The sequence below is a fragment of the Haliotis asinina genome, chromosome 11 (assembly GCF_037392515.1).
Source record: "Haliotis asinina isolate JCU_RB_2024 chromosome 11, JCU_Hal_asi_v2, whole genome shotgun sequence".
NCBI classification, from domain to species: Eukaryota; Metazoa; Mollusca; class Gastropoda; order Lepetellida; family Haliotidae; genus Haliotis; species Haliotis asinina.
The window spans coordinates 420,672-433,642 of record NC_090290.1 but is presented as its reverse complement, the minus strand read 5'-3'; the positions used below and the strand labels follow the sequence as shown (position 1 = coordinate 433,642).

The 12,971-nt window shown below is 39.1% G+C and overlaps 1 protein-coding gene across 4 annotated transcripts in view; it reads left to right on the top strand.

The window, feature by feature from the left end:
- The window catches only part of LOC137255923 (uncharacterized protein YfbL-like), an 84,123-nt gene that overhangs the window by 49,945 nt on the left and 21,207 nt on the right, over positions 1-12,971 (top strand). The gene's annotated exons all lie outside the window — the stretch shown is intronic.

The following is a 12,971-nucleotide window of genomic DNA, read 5'->3' as shown; positions in this document are numbered from 1 at the left end:
CATTCATTTACATCCTCCAAAACATTGGAAAAGATGTATTTAGGATAAAAGGAAATATTCTCGCCCATGGGCAAAATAGTTTTTCGCCCATTGGTAAAATTTTGTTAAATTGCTCTAAATTAACGGCATTAATTCAAAATGAGCTGAAATTTGTGCCATAGTACGCATGAACATACTTTCATCCATTCACAACCTCCAAAACATGGAAAAAGATTTATTTTGAGTAAGAGTAAATATTCTCACCCATGGGCCAAATGTTTTTCGCCCATGGGCGAGACCTTTTACAAAATCACTCTAAATTAGCCGAATTAAGTCAAAATAAGCTTATTTCGTGTCGCGGCACTAATAAATACACGTTCATTTACTAGTATTTAAAAACTGCAAAGCATGGAAAAAACATGTATTTTCAATGAAAGTAATTATTCTCGTCCATGGGCCAATATGTTTTTCACCCATGGGCGAGATTTTTAAAAATCGCTGTCAGTTAGCAGATTCAAGTCACAACAAGCTGAAATTGGTGTCATGATACTTATTAACATTTTTTCATTCATTTACAACCTCCGAAACATTTATTCTGGACGAAATTAAACCCTCTCGCCCATGGGCCTGCCCATAGGCCACTGTTGGCCCATGGGAATGCCCATGGGCGAGCGAGTTTAAATTTTGAGTTTTCGAAAAAACTTTTTTTCATTTTTTCATCCTTAGCACATATACATAACAACTGCATGTTTAATTTTGCCAAATCCCTTGTGAGAGAGTGGCCACAGTGCTTAGAGTTTCTGGACTTTTGTGAGTCCAGAATTAAATTGTGACGTGTTATATGCATTCTCTAAATAACACCGCTCACTAGACCATATATGTTGGTGCTCATTAACGGTGTTATGCAATTGGCGTATTCAAGAAATCTCATAAACATGTCAATAGATAATTGGTTGTGATGTAAGTACGTTTGGATTGAAGCAAATACTCAAATGAATTAATACAAATCATTGTGTAACAAGATTTATATAATCATTTACAAGACGTATGTTACAGAATATTTAAATGGTGCGTGCCGGTCTATCATTTGCTTGTTTATGTTCGGCGTACATAAATTTTTAATTTATCATTCATACATAAAACATAACTTACATAACTGTACATTCTGCTTTGCATCTGGTAACTGCGTAAACATACGAAATTCTTAAAGTCCTACACAATCATACATCATCAGTGTCAACAGTGATAGTTCACTTCATACACAACTGACTCAACAAAATGGGAAAAAAATTTTCCATACTCTGTCATGGTCTTCCTCTCTGCTTCAAGATGTATTTTGTCTTAAGTCTATAGTTACTTCGGTGAGCATCCACAATTTTACCATCAAGACACCAAAAATAAGAAGTCGAATGGATTGGCAAACAAGCTAGAAGCTTATGTTAATACCTCTCTAATGCACTTTACAAAGGTAAATAAACCAAAGTTCTAATACAAGATTATCATATGACAAACCACGAGGTTAATTCTTCAATCATATTTAGTATCAAATCTAAAAGAAGCAGTGACGAAGAGGTAGGCAGGTCTTAAGATGGACAGATTATTAAGATCAGATAATTCACTATTTCCGTATAAGATTGTCCTTTACCCATGTTTGTAATTCAAATTTATATACATATGCGACAACACATCCTGCATTTAAATTTTGTATTGTATGTTGTATGGTACCGGTGTCGATATTAACTGTAAAGCTGTTCACAATCCCATTTCATTTTTCATCAATAAAACACAAACACAATAAATAAGCACAAAAAATTAGATGTGTAAATCATTCCCTCTGCTTTTGATGGCTGTGTGGGATTAGTTAAACGACCAAACCCAGTTGAGCATGCCTTATAATCCTCTTACTCTTAAAATAAACAAGTTCAGTCCAAAGAGGATACCACTAGTGGGATTATTTGGCTGATTTGGGTTAATGTTTTGATAACGCTTAGTCTTGATGAACAATAGTCTATTTCAATTACATGGTCAATTGGTAAAATTCGTATTAAAGTGACATACCTTTATTTACATGTTTCACAAACCGTTGTGTACACGTGCACTGAAATCTTACACTCAAGACTACCATACCATTTAGCAGGGAGCTCAATACACAGAGTCGTAGAGTATCCCTGCCATTCAGTAAGTGTTTAGTATATTGAATCACGATATGAGAACAACAGCCCGACTAATTGGCTGATCAAAGGTTTGCTACATGTCATAAATATCCTTCCTGGGACTTAATCAGGCTATGGGTTGGAATATATTCCCCAGGTAACACCAGCTGTTTTTGTTGTTGTTGTTGTTGTTGTTGTTGTTGTTGTTGTTGTTGTTGTTGAACTGAAGGATTACCTGTTGCATGTAATTTCAATTATAATGTATAATTAGTATAAGACTGATTTTGGATGTAACACCTGAAGTTTTACTTGTTGAATGCATTGAAACTCTTGTTGAATGCACTGAAACTCTTGCAGTTACTGTATTTAAATCACATTAAAGCATATTCTTACGTCTGTTGTGGATTTAGGGTCATTCCTCTTACAGACTCAGCATTCCGTAGAGCCTGCCTCACAGTTGTCTGTGAAAGTAGATTCATGGGGAAAATACAATTAGCATTTTGAAGAACCTAACAAAATGACTAGCAGGTATTGCAACTAAAGTCTTAAATAAAGTCGAATTACTGCAAATACAACATCGTATAAGAATACCTTGTCTGAAAACGTTAAAAACATTTACAAAGAAATAAACAATCAATTTAGTCTTTAAAATATATTTGTGTTAAATTTGATTTTGAAATGCCTTAGCAATTTTGAAAAGGATGTTTTTTGTGAGTAAATGGGTTGATATTTATCAAATTCACTATTCCATCCATATAATGACGTTTGATATGGGAACCCTAAATACGTATATGCATGAATGCTGGGATTAATCTGTATTGCTCCGTCATTGTTGTTTTTGATCTCTTAAAACATAAAACAGAACGTTTGTAATTTTATTTATTTTCTTACAAACAGCAGACCTGAAATAATCGAATATATATTACTAGTACTTATAGTGGTGGAGTATTTGGCATATTGATATTTCCTATGTTTGTTTGGCTTTTTTATATCGTGATCAATAGTGGTAACGCCAAATACTAGTAAGTTCTTATCCACCTTGTGCCTGTAAAAAAACACAGACAGACAGACAGACAGATAGTTTATTCCAGTCTCACCTCATATATTACAATAAATTTTACAATGTTAAAAAACAGGATTAAAATTTACGAGCCACCCAAAAGGGTTATGAGAGACTTACTAAAATATCAATATACAAAGCAAAACACACATAGAAAAGAGGCATAACATGCGTCATTACATCAAGCATAAACGACTAATTATTATAAATAAAATTTCTTCTCTCTTTGAGTAAAATAGAGCAGGTTCTGGCAGTTACAAACATGATATTAGGGCAGGAGAGGATGAAAGACAGTTTTTCATTATCGCTTAAAGAACTAAAACTAGGATGCGTTTCTATAGATTTTGTTAAAAGGTTTTGTTGTAGATGACTATAGAGTGGACAATGAAGTAGTACGTGCTTCTCATCTTCCACGGTGTCGTTGCAGTGGAAGCATGTTCTCATCTCAAGAGGACGGTTTTCGTATCTTCCTGTCTCTAGCTTTAGAGGGGCTACACCACATCTCATTCTAGCCAGGGCGCTCCTCTGGTGCTTAGCCATCGAACTTTTAACATAGGACTCTGTTCGGAACTCTGTTTTAAAGGAGTGATATAGTCTGAGCTTGTTACCCCCTGATCCACTCTTACTTGTAGGCCGTTGTAAATCAGCTTTCCATTGCTCTATAAAAACATTCATGTTGCACTTTGAAACTTCAGAGACGATAAAATTTGTGTGGAAGCTATTGTCGGGCGGAATAAAATGTTCCAGGTCAAACTTCTTAAAATGTTTCTGAACTCGCAGGTTCCAGTTCGTTTTCTTCTTCCCCGCGTTGTCATTGGCCCACTCGAAAACTCTATGTGTCAGCCTATCCGGGGAAGTATTGCACAGATGTTTATAAAAACGGGTAGCACTTGACCATTGGCGAACACACGGGGGGGGTCCAGCCCATTTCCCCAATTACCGCACTGTTAGGTGTGAACTTAGGCACTCCAAGGAAAAACCGCATGGCTCTGTTGTGAACAGCATTCACTCCTGGGATTGTATACGGACCCCAGATTGCCGAACCGTAGTCAATAGATGACCAGACCATAGCATCATACAGTTTGGTGTATGTGTCATACAGCATACCCCCTAAGATTTTAGATTTAGAGATTAACAGTCCGAGTGCTCTGCTAGCTGAACTTGTAACTGCCCTTCCCATCCTATTGTAGTCTAAAAACTCCGTCAACAGCAATCCCAGGTAAGTGTAACAATCTACAATTTCCAGATCAGTGGCACCACATCTAAAGACAGCATCACTTCTTTCCATAGATTGACTTCTAAAATGCACAACTTTTGATTTAGCTGGATTGACTGACAGTCTATTCCTCACACACCATTTATCAAGTACATCCAGAAGTACATTGAGATCACTTTCAGTCTCCGCTAAAAGAACAATGTCATCGGCGTAGGCTAAAACAGAAAGTTGCTGACCATCAATGGAAACGCCGATTCCAAGTTCCTTCATAACACTGATAAGATTGTTCACAAAGAGGTTGAATAGTAGGGGAGAAAGAAGACAGCCCTGTCTCAGTCCACAGGTGACATTGAACCAGTCAGTGCTACAACCATTTATCCGCACACACGATTGCACATTCTCGTACAGTGAAACTAAAGCATTATACATTTTACCGCTGATATTGTAGTCTTTCAACCTATTCCACAGTAGACCTCTGTCAATGCTGTCATAAGCTTTGCTGAAATCAATAAAAGCAACAAAAGTTTGTTTCCCAAGTGATTTCCTTGTTTCTATCAGAGAGGTAAGAGTATATATGTGCTCAGTGGTAGACCTCTTCCTCCTGAACCCGTTCTGCTCATCCATCAACAGGTCGCTGGATTCAACAAACGAACTTAGTCTATTATTTAAGATATAACAATAGAGCTTGTAAAGGGAGCTAGTGATAGTTATTCCTCGATAAGATAATGGGTCACGGGGGTCATTAGAACTTGATGTTGGTATCGGATTAATAATTCCTTTACCCCAGTCACTCGGAATCTGTGCCGTTTTAAAACACGTATAAAATAGGTTATATAAAAACAATAGACTTTGCTCGTTCCGCAGTACTTCAACCGGTATTCCATCATAGCCAACAGCCTTCCCAGTCTTTGCATGTAAGAGAGCAGAGTAGACTTCCTCCAGAGTGATATCCGTGTTAAGTATTGCGTTAGCTTGGGAGTCATCACTCTCGGGCTGTGTCTCTGTGGGCGTGGCACTTGCATTGACGTTTAACAGAGTTGAGTAGGATTTCCTCCACGTTTCCATGACAACCGCTCTATCCTTCGAAACAGAACCATCTTCAAGTCTAACTTCCATTGGAATGGTTTTGTTCCTATTAAAACCAACTCCCACCTTCCCGATCTTCTTCCAGAAATCTTTACTGTTAGCATCACACATTGTCTCTAGCTCCGCCAAAGACTCCCGAGTATATGCCCGTTTGGCTTTCTTCACACCAGCGTCAAACACTTTACGTTTCATCACATAAATACACTTAAGATTCCTTCTACTGGACCCATGATTTTTACACCATTCTCTTTCCGCAGCACACATCTCATTCCACTTTTGAGAAAGTTCCTCATTCCACCAAGGCTTTTTAGTTCTTCTTTTCTTGTTACCATTCCTAGAGTCGAAACAGACACGTTTTGTAGGTAGTTTGTCAAACATTTCCTGCATTACAGAGTTTGTAAAAGAAGTACACGCTTCATCCACGTCGCATTGGTTAGAGGCTGACATTTCGAGCTTGTCCACGACAACTTTGATAGCATGTCGCACCTCGGCTCCGGCTAGGAAATTATCAGGCACACACGTTGTGTCACATTTCAGAGTTCCAACCCCAGTCGTCAGGTGATCGAATGTATCGGGATAATCACAACAGGCCTGTAACGATGACTTCCATACTAATACTGAGTGGTCTAATTTCAACACACATTGAGTGTCCACAACACTGGCCAGTTTAGCCCAATCAATCAGCTCCGTGGGTCTGATTACTTGAAAATCGGAAATGTTATCTAACTGTTCATAACAAGTTAAACAGTAATCGACCACAGACGAACCACTAGAGGAGATATACGTAAAATCAGAGGTAGCAGAATCGTTGCGCCCATTAACAATACAAACATTGGCATTAATGAGAAAGTCTATAAACAAACACAGAATGGCCTTCGTTCGACTTTGTGCATTGTCATTTTATTCACATAGCATTGGAACAATATTTGAGGTGTGGCGAGTCACACTGCTTCCATTTCCCTCGCTATAGTTAGTACTCTGCTGCATCTTTATTGGATTAAAAAACATTTTGAAATTGTTTCTGCTGAGTTGTAGGCTGGTTTGACATCTTGCTGTGTCATCATCGCGATAATGCGCCGAGGAATGGGTTGTTTAGGTGGTGAAAGTTGTAATGTGCTGAATTTGGTTTATGAGGCTTGAACAAGGAATTTAGCATATCATAACATTGAAATAAAGTTGATGATCACTTGATAGTGCTCCATTGTCAATACTGCACTGTTGATGAAAATGGTATTCTATAATGCGGAATTTGTTTCACTTTTATAATACTCCCGTCTTTCATGCGAATTAAATTATCCCAAAACAAGTAGACAGTGTCAAACTTAGACTAGATACTATTAACCTTCGGGAAGGAATTATCAGATTGCAACAAGAAAGAGGAAGATTATATTTCATACAAAAACATGTCATATGTACCAGTATCACACCTGCTTAATTACATAATGTGGCAGAGACAGGACTCGGGTGCATGAGTCATCAATCAATTTATTTTGTTTATGGCGTATAGCCTGATAGGTGTTAAGTTTAAATTGCATGTGGTCAATGATTGAAGCTGTGTGTTGCATATTGTCTTTTGCAGACAGGTAGCCATACATATAGGTGTCAATAAACTAGACATTAAGCTTTCTCTGTGACAGAGGCTGCTTCTTACAATCAACATGTTTTTTATGTAACGAGTAGATTATTTACTTGTTTGTGTACACAACCAAGATTAAACTCATACTCCGGGCATGCATACTGTTTCAAGCTCCGCGACCCTGTTCACTGCGCATGCGTTATGGGCGCAGCGCAGCACAACTGTTGAAACAACTACTTCCCCCAGCGCTGGGGGAAATTAAGCAAATCGTTTGAACTCCGAATTCGCAGGTTTTTTTCATCGCGTTTTTTTTCTTTATAGGTTGAATTGGCATTGTTATGATTTGTTTCGGTAACTGCATACCGAAAGGTATCAGAATCTGCAGTGTTTTCCTTTTTTATGTGACCTTTTAGAAAGTTTCGTTCCATGAGATACCTATCAAAATAATACAACATATTATTATTATTATAAGTCTTCTTGTATAGCGCACAAATCAAACTGCAAGGCAATTTCTCTAGGCGCTAAAATATTTTCCCTAGATCCACGGATGTCAATCTCAACAGCACATCGTATTTTAATCTCAACTCCCTGGGGAGTATACAACTCTTGCTGCCACTAGGCGCACCGAGTTTATTGTGGCTCTCTCATCCTAACGAGGTACCCAGTTGACAGCTGGGTGGACTGGGACACATAGTCACAGCACTTTGTCCAAGTTTACTACACGTTGCTGTACCCTCAACTAGGTGTATGTACGTGTTCATGTGGCCACCATCATATACCAACGCATTCGTGGGTTCTTTTAAGTGCACAGGGTTGTGTAGTGTACAATAGGGGTTGTCACAACACTCAGAGAGTCTGCACACAAAGTTGACTCCAAGGTGTTTTACACCCGGTCACAGGTTGGCTCGATCCCGAAACCTGAACCTCGCTGGATCAGTAGCCTGGCGCCTTAGCTCGCCCACCATGCCCCATTATATCAATAATGCCCTATGTTCCTGGGTGGGCAGTTCTCTCTGGAGGTCTTGATGTTTCTTTCTTTGGGAGCAGTGTCTGGCCAGCACTATGCTGCACCGTGTTCAGTTTATTAATTTGTGTCCAACGTGAAATTTATCATCTCGAAAACGTTGGGATGGGCTTTTCGAACAAGTTACTTTAACCTCCCATGCCAACCTCCAACCTGTTATATGTCCAGGGCACATTTCTGTCATGGGGTTCCATTCCTGAAGGTTATTGTTTATTATGTTAAATATAGCAGTATGTGTTAACTAGCCCATGTACAACAGGTGTAGTCCCACGAAGCCTAAAATTAGTCAGTTAGGTACAGTTCATTCGGCTTATGGGACTTCATGCCTCAATGCTTTTATGGCATTATGGTGGATTGTTGCTGGGCTGACCACAGGAAGGAAGAATCAACAGAAACAACAAAAAATCAAATATGATTGTGAAATATTTCAAAAGGTGATCGATCTATCCCATCTGTATCACTGGTTCTATTGGTAAAGGTTGGATTGACCACATGATTCATAGCAACATATACTGTCATGTGTTATGTTATCACAACACAATCTCTATCATTCAGCATTTTATCAAAGGTGACAAGGTGATATTGTTTATGGTTATTGTTATTCACTGTTCCCAAACTCAAAATAAGTGGGACACAGTCGGAATTCTTTTCTAAACAGCTTGCGCATAGTGAAAGGAACACCCACGCATCTTCACTCCACCGAACACTGTAGTACGAGCATCAGCATCCTACCCCTAACAGAGTGACCCCTGTCCACTGAACAGTGGTCTGTCCCACTCTTATTTCACGCCCCAATTACCTCATTATTTATGTCGAGGGGTCAAACTGTTATTAGCCTTTGGGATTTATTAGGTGTGAATTTGAGGCCTTGCAGACCGTTTTACCATCGCCCACCAGTTATCTCCCCTTGTGGATCTTTACAAATTGTAAATGTCTTGTAAACATCATCTTTCCAAAATTGTAAATGTCTTATAAACACCATCTTTACAAAAGATTTACAAGCTTGTAAATGTGAACTTTTTTTCCCAGTGTTCTCGTAGCATATTTAAACATGTTCACCAAATATGTTTGATCAGAGACATTGAGGCTGGCCATACGCGTTTTGAATTGTAAAACAAATCAATCGATTCCCCAAACATATTTCCACACTAGTTTCCTCCCTATTATGTAAATTTCTTTCTCTAATCTTCCCGTTTGTACCCTGTGTACCTTTCTGTGAAATCCCATCATTGTTGAAAATCCAATGGTTATTTTCTTTTATTTAAGTGATGCCCATCCTCTGAAGTAGGACGGTGGCGCAATAGCTTGTGTCACAGTCCTTGGATCCAGAACCATATCTTATGGACACCGGATAGCAGCTCTATTTTTCAGCTAATACATACGTTCGCAAACATTCTAACCATGAACAATATATAATCTATTCTGATTCTCTTTCTTGTCTTCCGGCTATTGAAACGTATCTAATAAACACCCGTTTTTAATTTCCACTTTTAATAGACATTAATGACCTTTCTACTGGCCAATTCGATATCGGTCTTTGTTGGTTACCCAACCACGCATGCATGTCTGCTAACATCAATACCTATTTTGCTGCTACGGCAGCACTCAACAAATCTGTGACACCACTTCTTTATTCTAACTCTGATTATAAAGCTTAGAACTTACATCTGTAATCTGATGCAGAAGAAGTGAGACACTCAAATAGGTTTCAATGAATTGAGGAAATAAAACCCTACATTCCTTTCAGTCACAAACTGACCTACTCACAAATACTTGGTAAAAGGTGAAGATCCTCCCTTCTGTATCCCTTGTGATGATAGAGTCAAGGTCAAGCTTATCCTGCCTTACTGTGTTGAATTCTCCATCGCAGGTGTTATATACTTTACTTTTTAATGTCATTGTGTCACAGTCACGACTTAAAAGAATTACAAGTGGTACCACTGTTGCCAGTTATAAGCCATCCCGAAACCAGTAACCTTGGTCAGTGACGTTAGCTACCATGTCTAACTCACACGAACTGTCAAATACAATTTATGGGTCTTAGAGACAAAAAGTTAAAGATGTATTCTCGGTCAGCCGCCGAACAGATGGCTAGTGGTCAATTGCAGCCAGTCAGTTGCTGCAGAGATGGGGGGTGAGTGAGTGAGGTGAAATGTAAGTGTCCTGGGGGTCAGGTGTAATGTACGTGTCCTGTGCCAATGAACAGATGGCTAGTGGTCAATTACAGCCAGTAAGTCGCCTGACAAATGGCGAGTGGTCACTATTATAAACGCTGACTTTCTTAATAAAAGTTTAATGGGGCAAAATATCTTTGATTCAGTTTGTGAAAGTGACAGACACGACCAATCTGTATGCGTTTGAAACACGCCACAGTGATAATCTGCATGGGTCGGGAAAATGGTTAAAAGCGAAATACTTTGGCTGTAGGATGGTCGATGTAGAATGTATGTGTCCTAGGGGGTGGAGATGAAATGTACGTGGCCTGGTTCAGGTGAAATGTGCGTGTCCTGGTCCATTTCGAATGGTCTATGGGACAGACAGACGGAAATGGATGGTGTCACTTTGCCTCTTGTTGTGTAGTTTCTGGAAAAAACGAATATTTCATATTCATATGACAAAATGTGTTTCTCCACATACATATAAACAGTCGATCACTCAGAGGAGACAATTGGCACATTTGTTTCAGACTATTTCATGAAATGTGGCTCGGTATTTTTTCATCAATAAATTCCCTGGTCTGTCTCCCAGTCCTTCAACCATTATTTTCCATACTGCCGAGCCCTCTCTGCAATCCCTAAAGTCTTAATGGAGGAAGTCTAAATTTTCCCAGCTTCAGGGATCTCAGGTCCACCCGGCGCTCATTTTCATATTGAATGAGTTATCTGTCTACAATCAAAATTATATGTTGAGTTTAGTCTTCTGTGGATTTCCGAACGCAATTTTTCAGTAGCAGAACTCTGAAACCGTTTAATGGTTTCTCACTAAACAGGGCACATAGTTAGGTCGGGTGGTGAAAAACGGTGCCTTTCGGTAGTTTTAGATTTCTAAATAAACTATATCTTGCATTTTTCATGGCAACGTTTTTCTGTATCTGAAATTGGTAGTTGTACTCTTTTCCTGGTGCAAAACTTAGAAACCTTTCAGTACCCTAATTCCATACTGCGGGTGTTCAGGTAGCATATGACATAACTCAACAATACCACTCTATTGCCAGTATCAACATTACTAAAGTACGCCAAACCGTGGAAGCACTCCGACAGTCTGTTGTTCATACAAGCATGCTAATATATGAACGGCGTGTATCTGAATGTGAAGAACAATGTAACAGTTGAGACAGTCATAACTGGCTGACATATTCATGAAGAGTATTTTACATATTTAGCGTTGCAATAACCGGCCTTCGGTGAACTCGGAGAATTTGGCCCTGACATCTAGAGGAGACATGTTTGTTTAAAACGTTTCATGATATTTTACAGGTTGTACATCTTCTGACATATGACACTCTCTGGTCCTTCATATCTGCAATATTCATCTCCGTCATATCTGTAAATAACCGATTTCTGGAACACCCACGCCCTAGGTAGATGAGTACGGGCGCACTCAAATTTTCACAGGTGTAACTCATTAAGCCGTTCAGGTGATTTATTACTGCAGTCTATTACTGCAGTTGTGTCAACCCTGTGACCTAAACGTCACGGCAAGCGTGGTATTTTGTGCACATGTACGAACATTATATTTCTCATGTACACCTTTATCTCCGAGAAGGCTGACAATCCCCCATGCTGCTGACACTGGTTTGTTTATCGGAGAAACCGACTATACAAAAAAGATATGTTTAGTGCAGCGACTTAGGTCCAATTTTGAGATTGATTGTTACATGCCGGACCTAAGCATGTATCTTTGCAAAGTGCACATGCTGGGGAATAGCTTTTTTGGAGGGTGTCCCATTTTAGAGTCACTGTCCGAAAAATTCAAGATGGTTGCACAAAATAGAAGATTTTTCACTCGAACATGTTTGACACCCTTCCACTCTCTTCCCCTGGATTATTGCAGAAGACCTTGGACAGTGTTAGGGAATTTCATGATAAAACATACTTTTGGATGTGCCCAATTGTTTCGAGTAGCATAAGTAATGGGGGTTCTAAATCACTTCCAATATATAACCTATATAATATCACTAACACAATCTAGACCCCTTTCTTCACAAACTCTGAAAATACAGACACCATCCGTCTTCCTTCACACAAACCCACAGCTGACTGCTGTGGGCTGGCCTATTCACTAGACTAAACAAAAAATGTCTAAATGTGAATCGATCGATACTGGCTGACAGCCGGGTCACACAATGCGCACGCGATCAATAAAGTGACAATCAATTAGAGAAATGATTCACATATAGTATGAACCCTGTGACATGGCTACAGTAAGTGAGTTGAAAAAGCGAGCATGTGAACGTGGTATGCGGGGGTATTCTCCTATGAGGAAGTCTGAGTTACTAACTTTATTGGAGTCTTAAAATGTGTAGGGTACTATGAGTTTCTGCAACCCCAATGCAATGGAAAAAAGAGCCCAACATTTCGAGATTTTTCAATTAGATATTTGGTGCCCAAGTAGGTATACAGCAACCTATCTACATTTATATGGCAATCGAAGCAACTTTTAAAAATATGGGCTTGTGAGTTGAAAAAGCGGTGGCATACCACCCCCTACTGGAAACTACTGTGGGAAGCAATCTTCTACCAGACATTGCCCATGTAGGCTATCTCAATGGCAATATAGGAAAACAAACCTCCAACCACTGGAAGGCCTACCTACATTTGTGGATGATATATACGTATTTGGCTATTGTCGGCGAAAAGACATCTATTGTAGTTTCC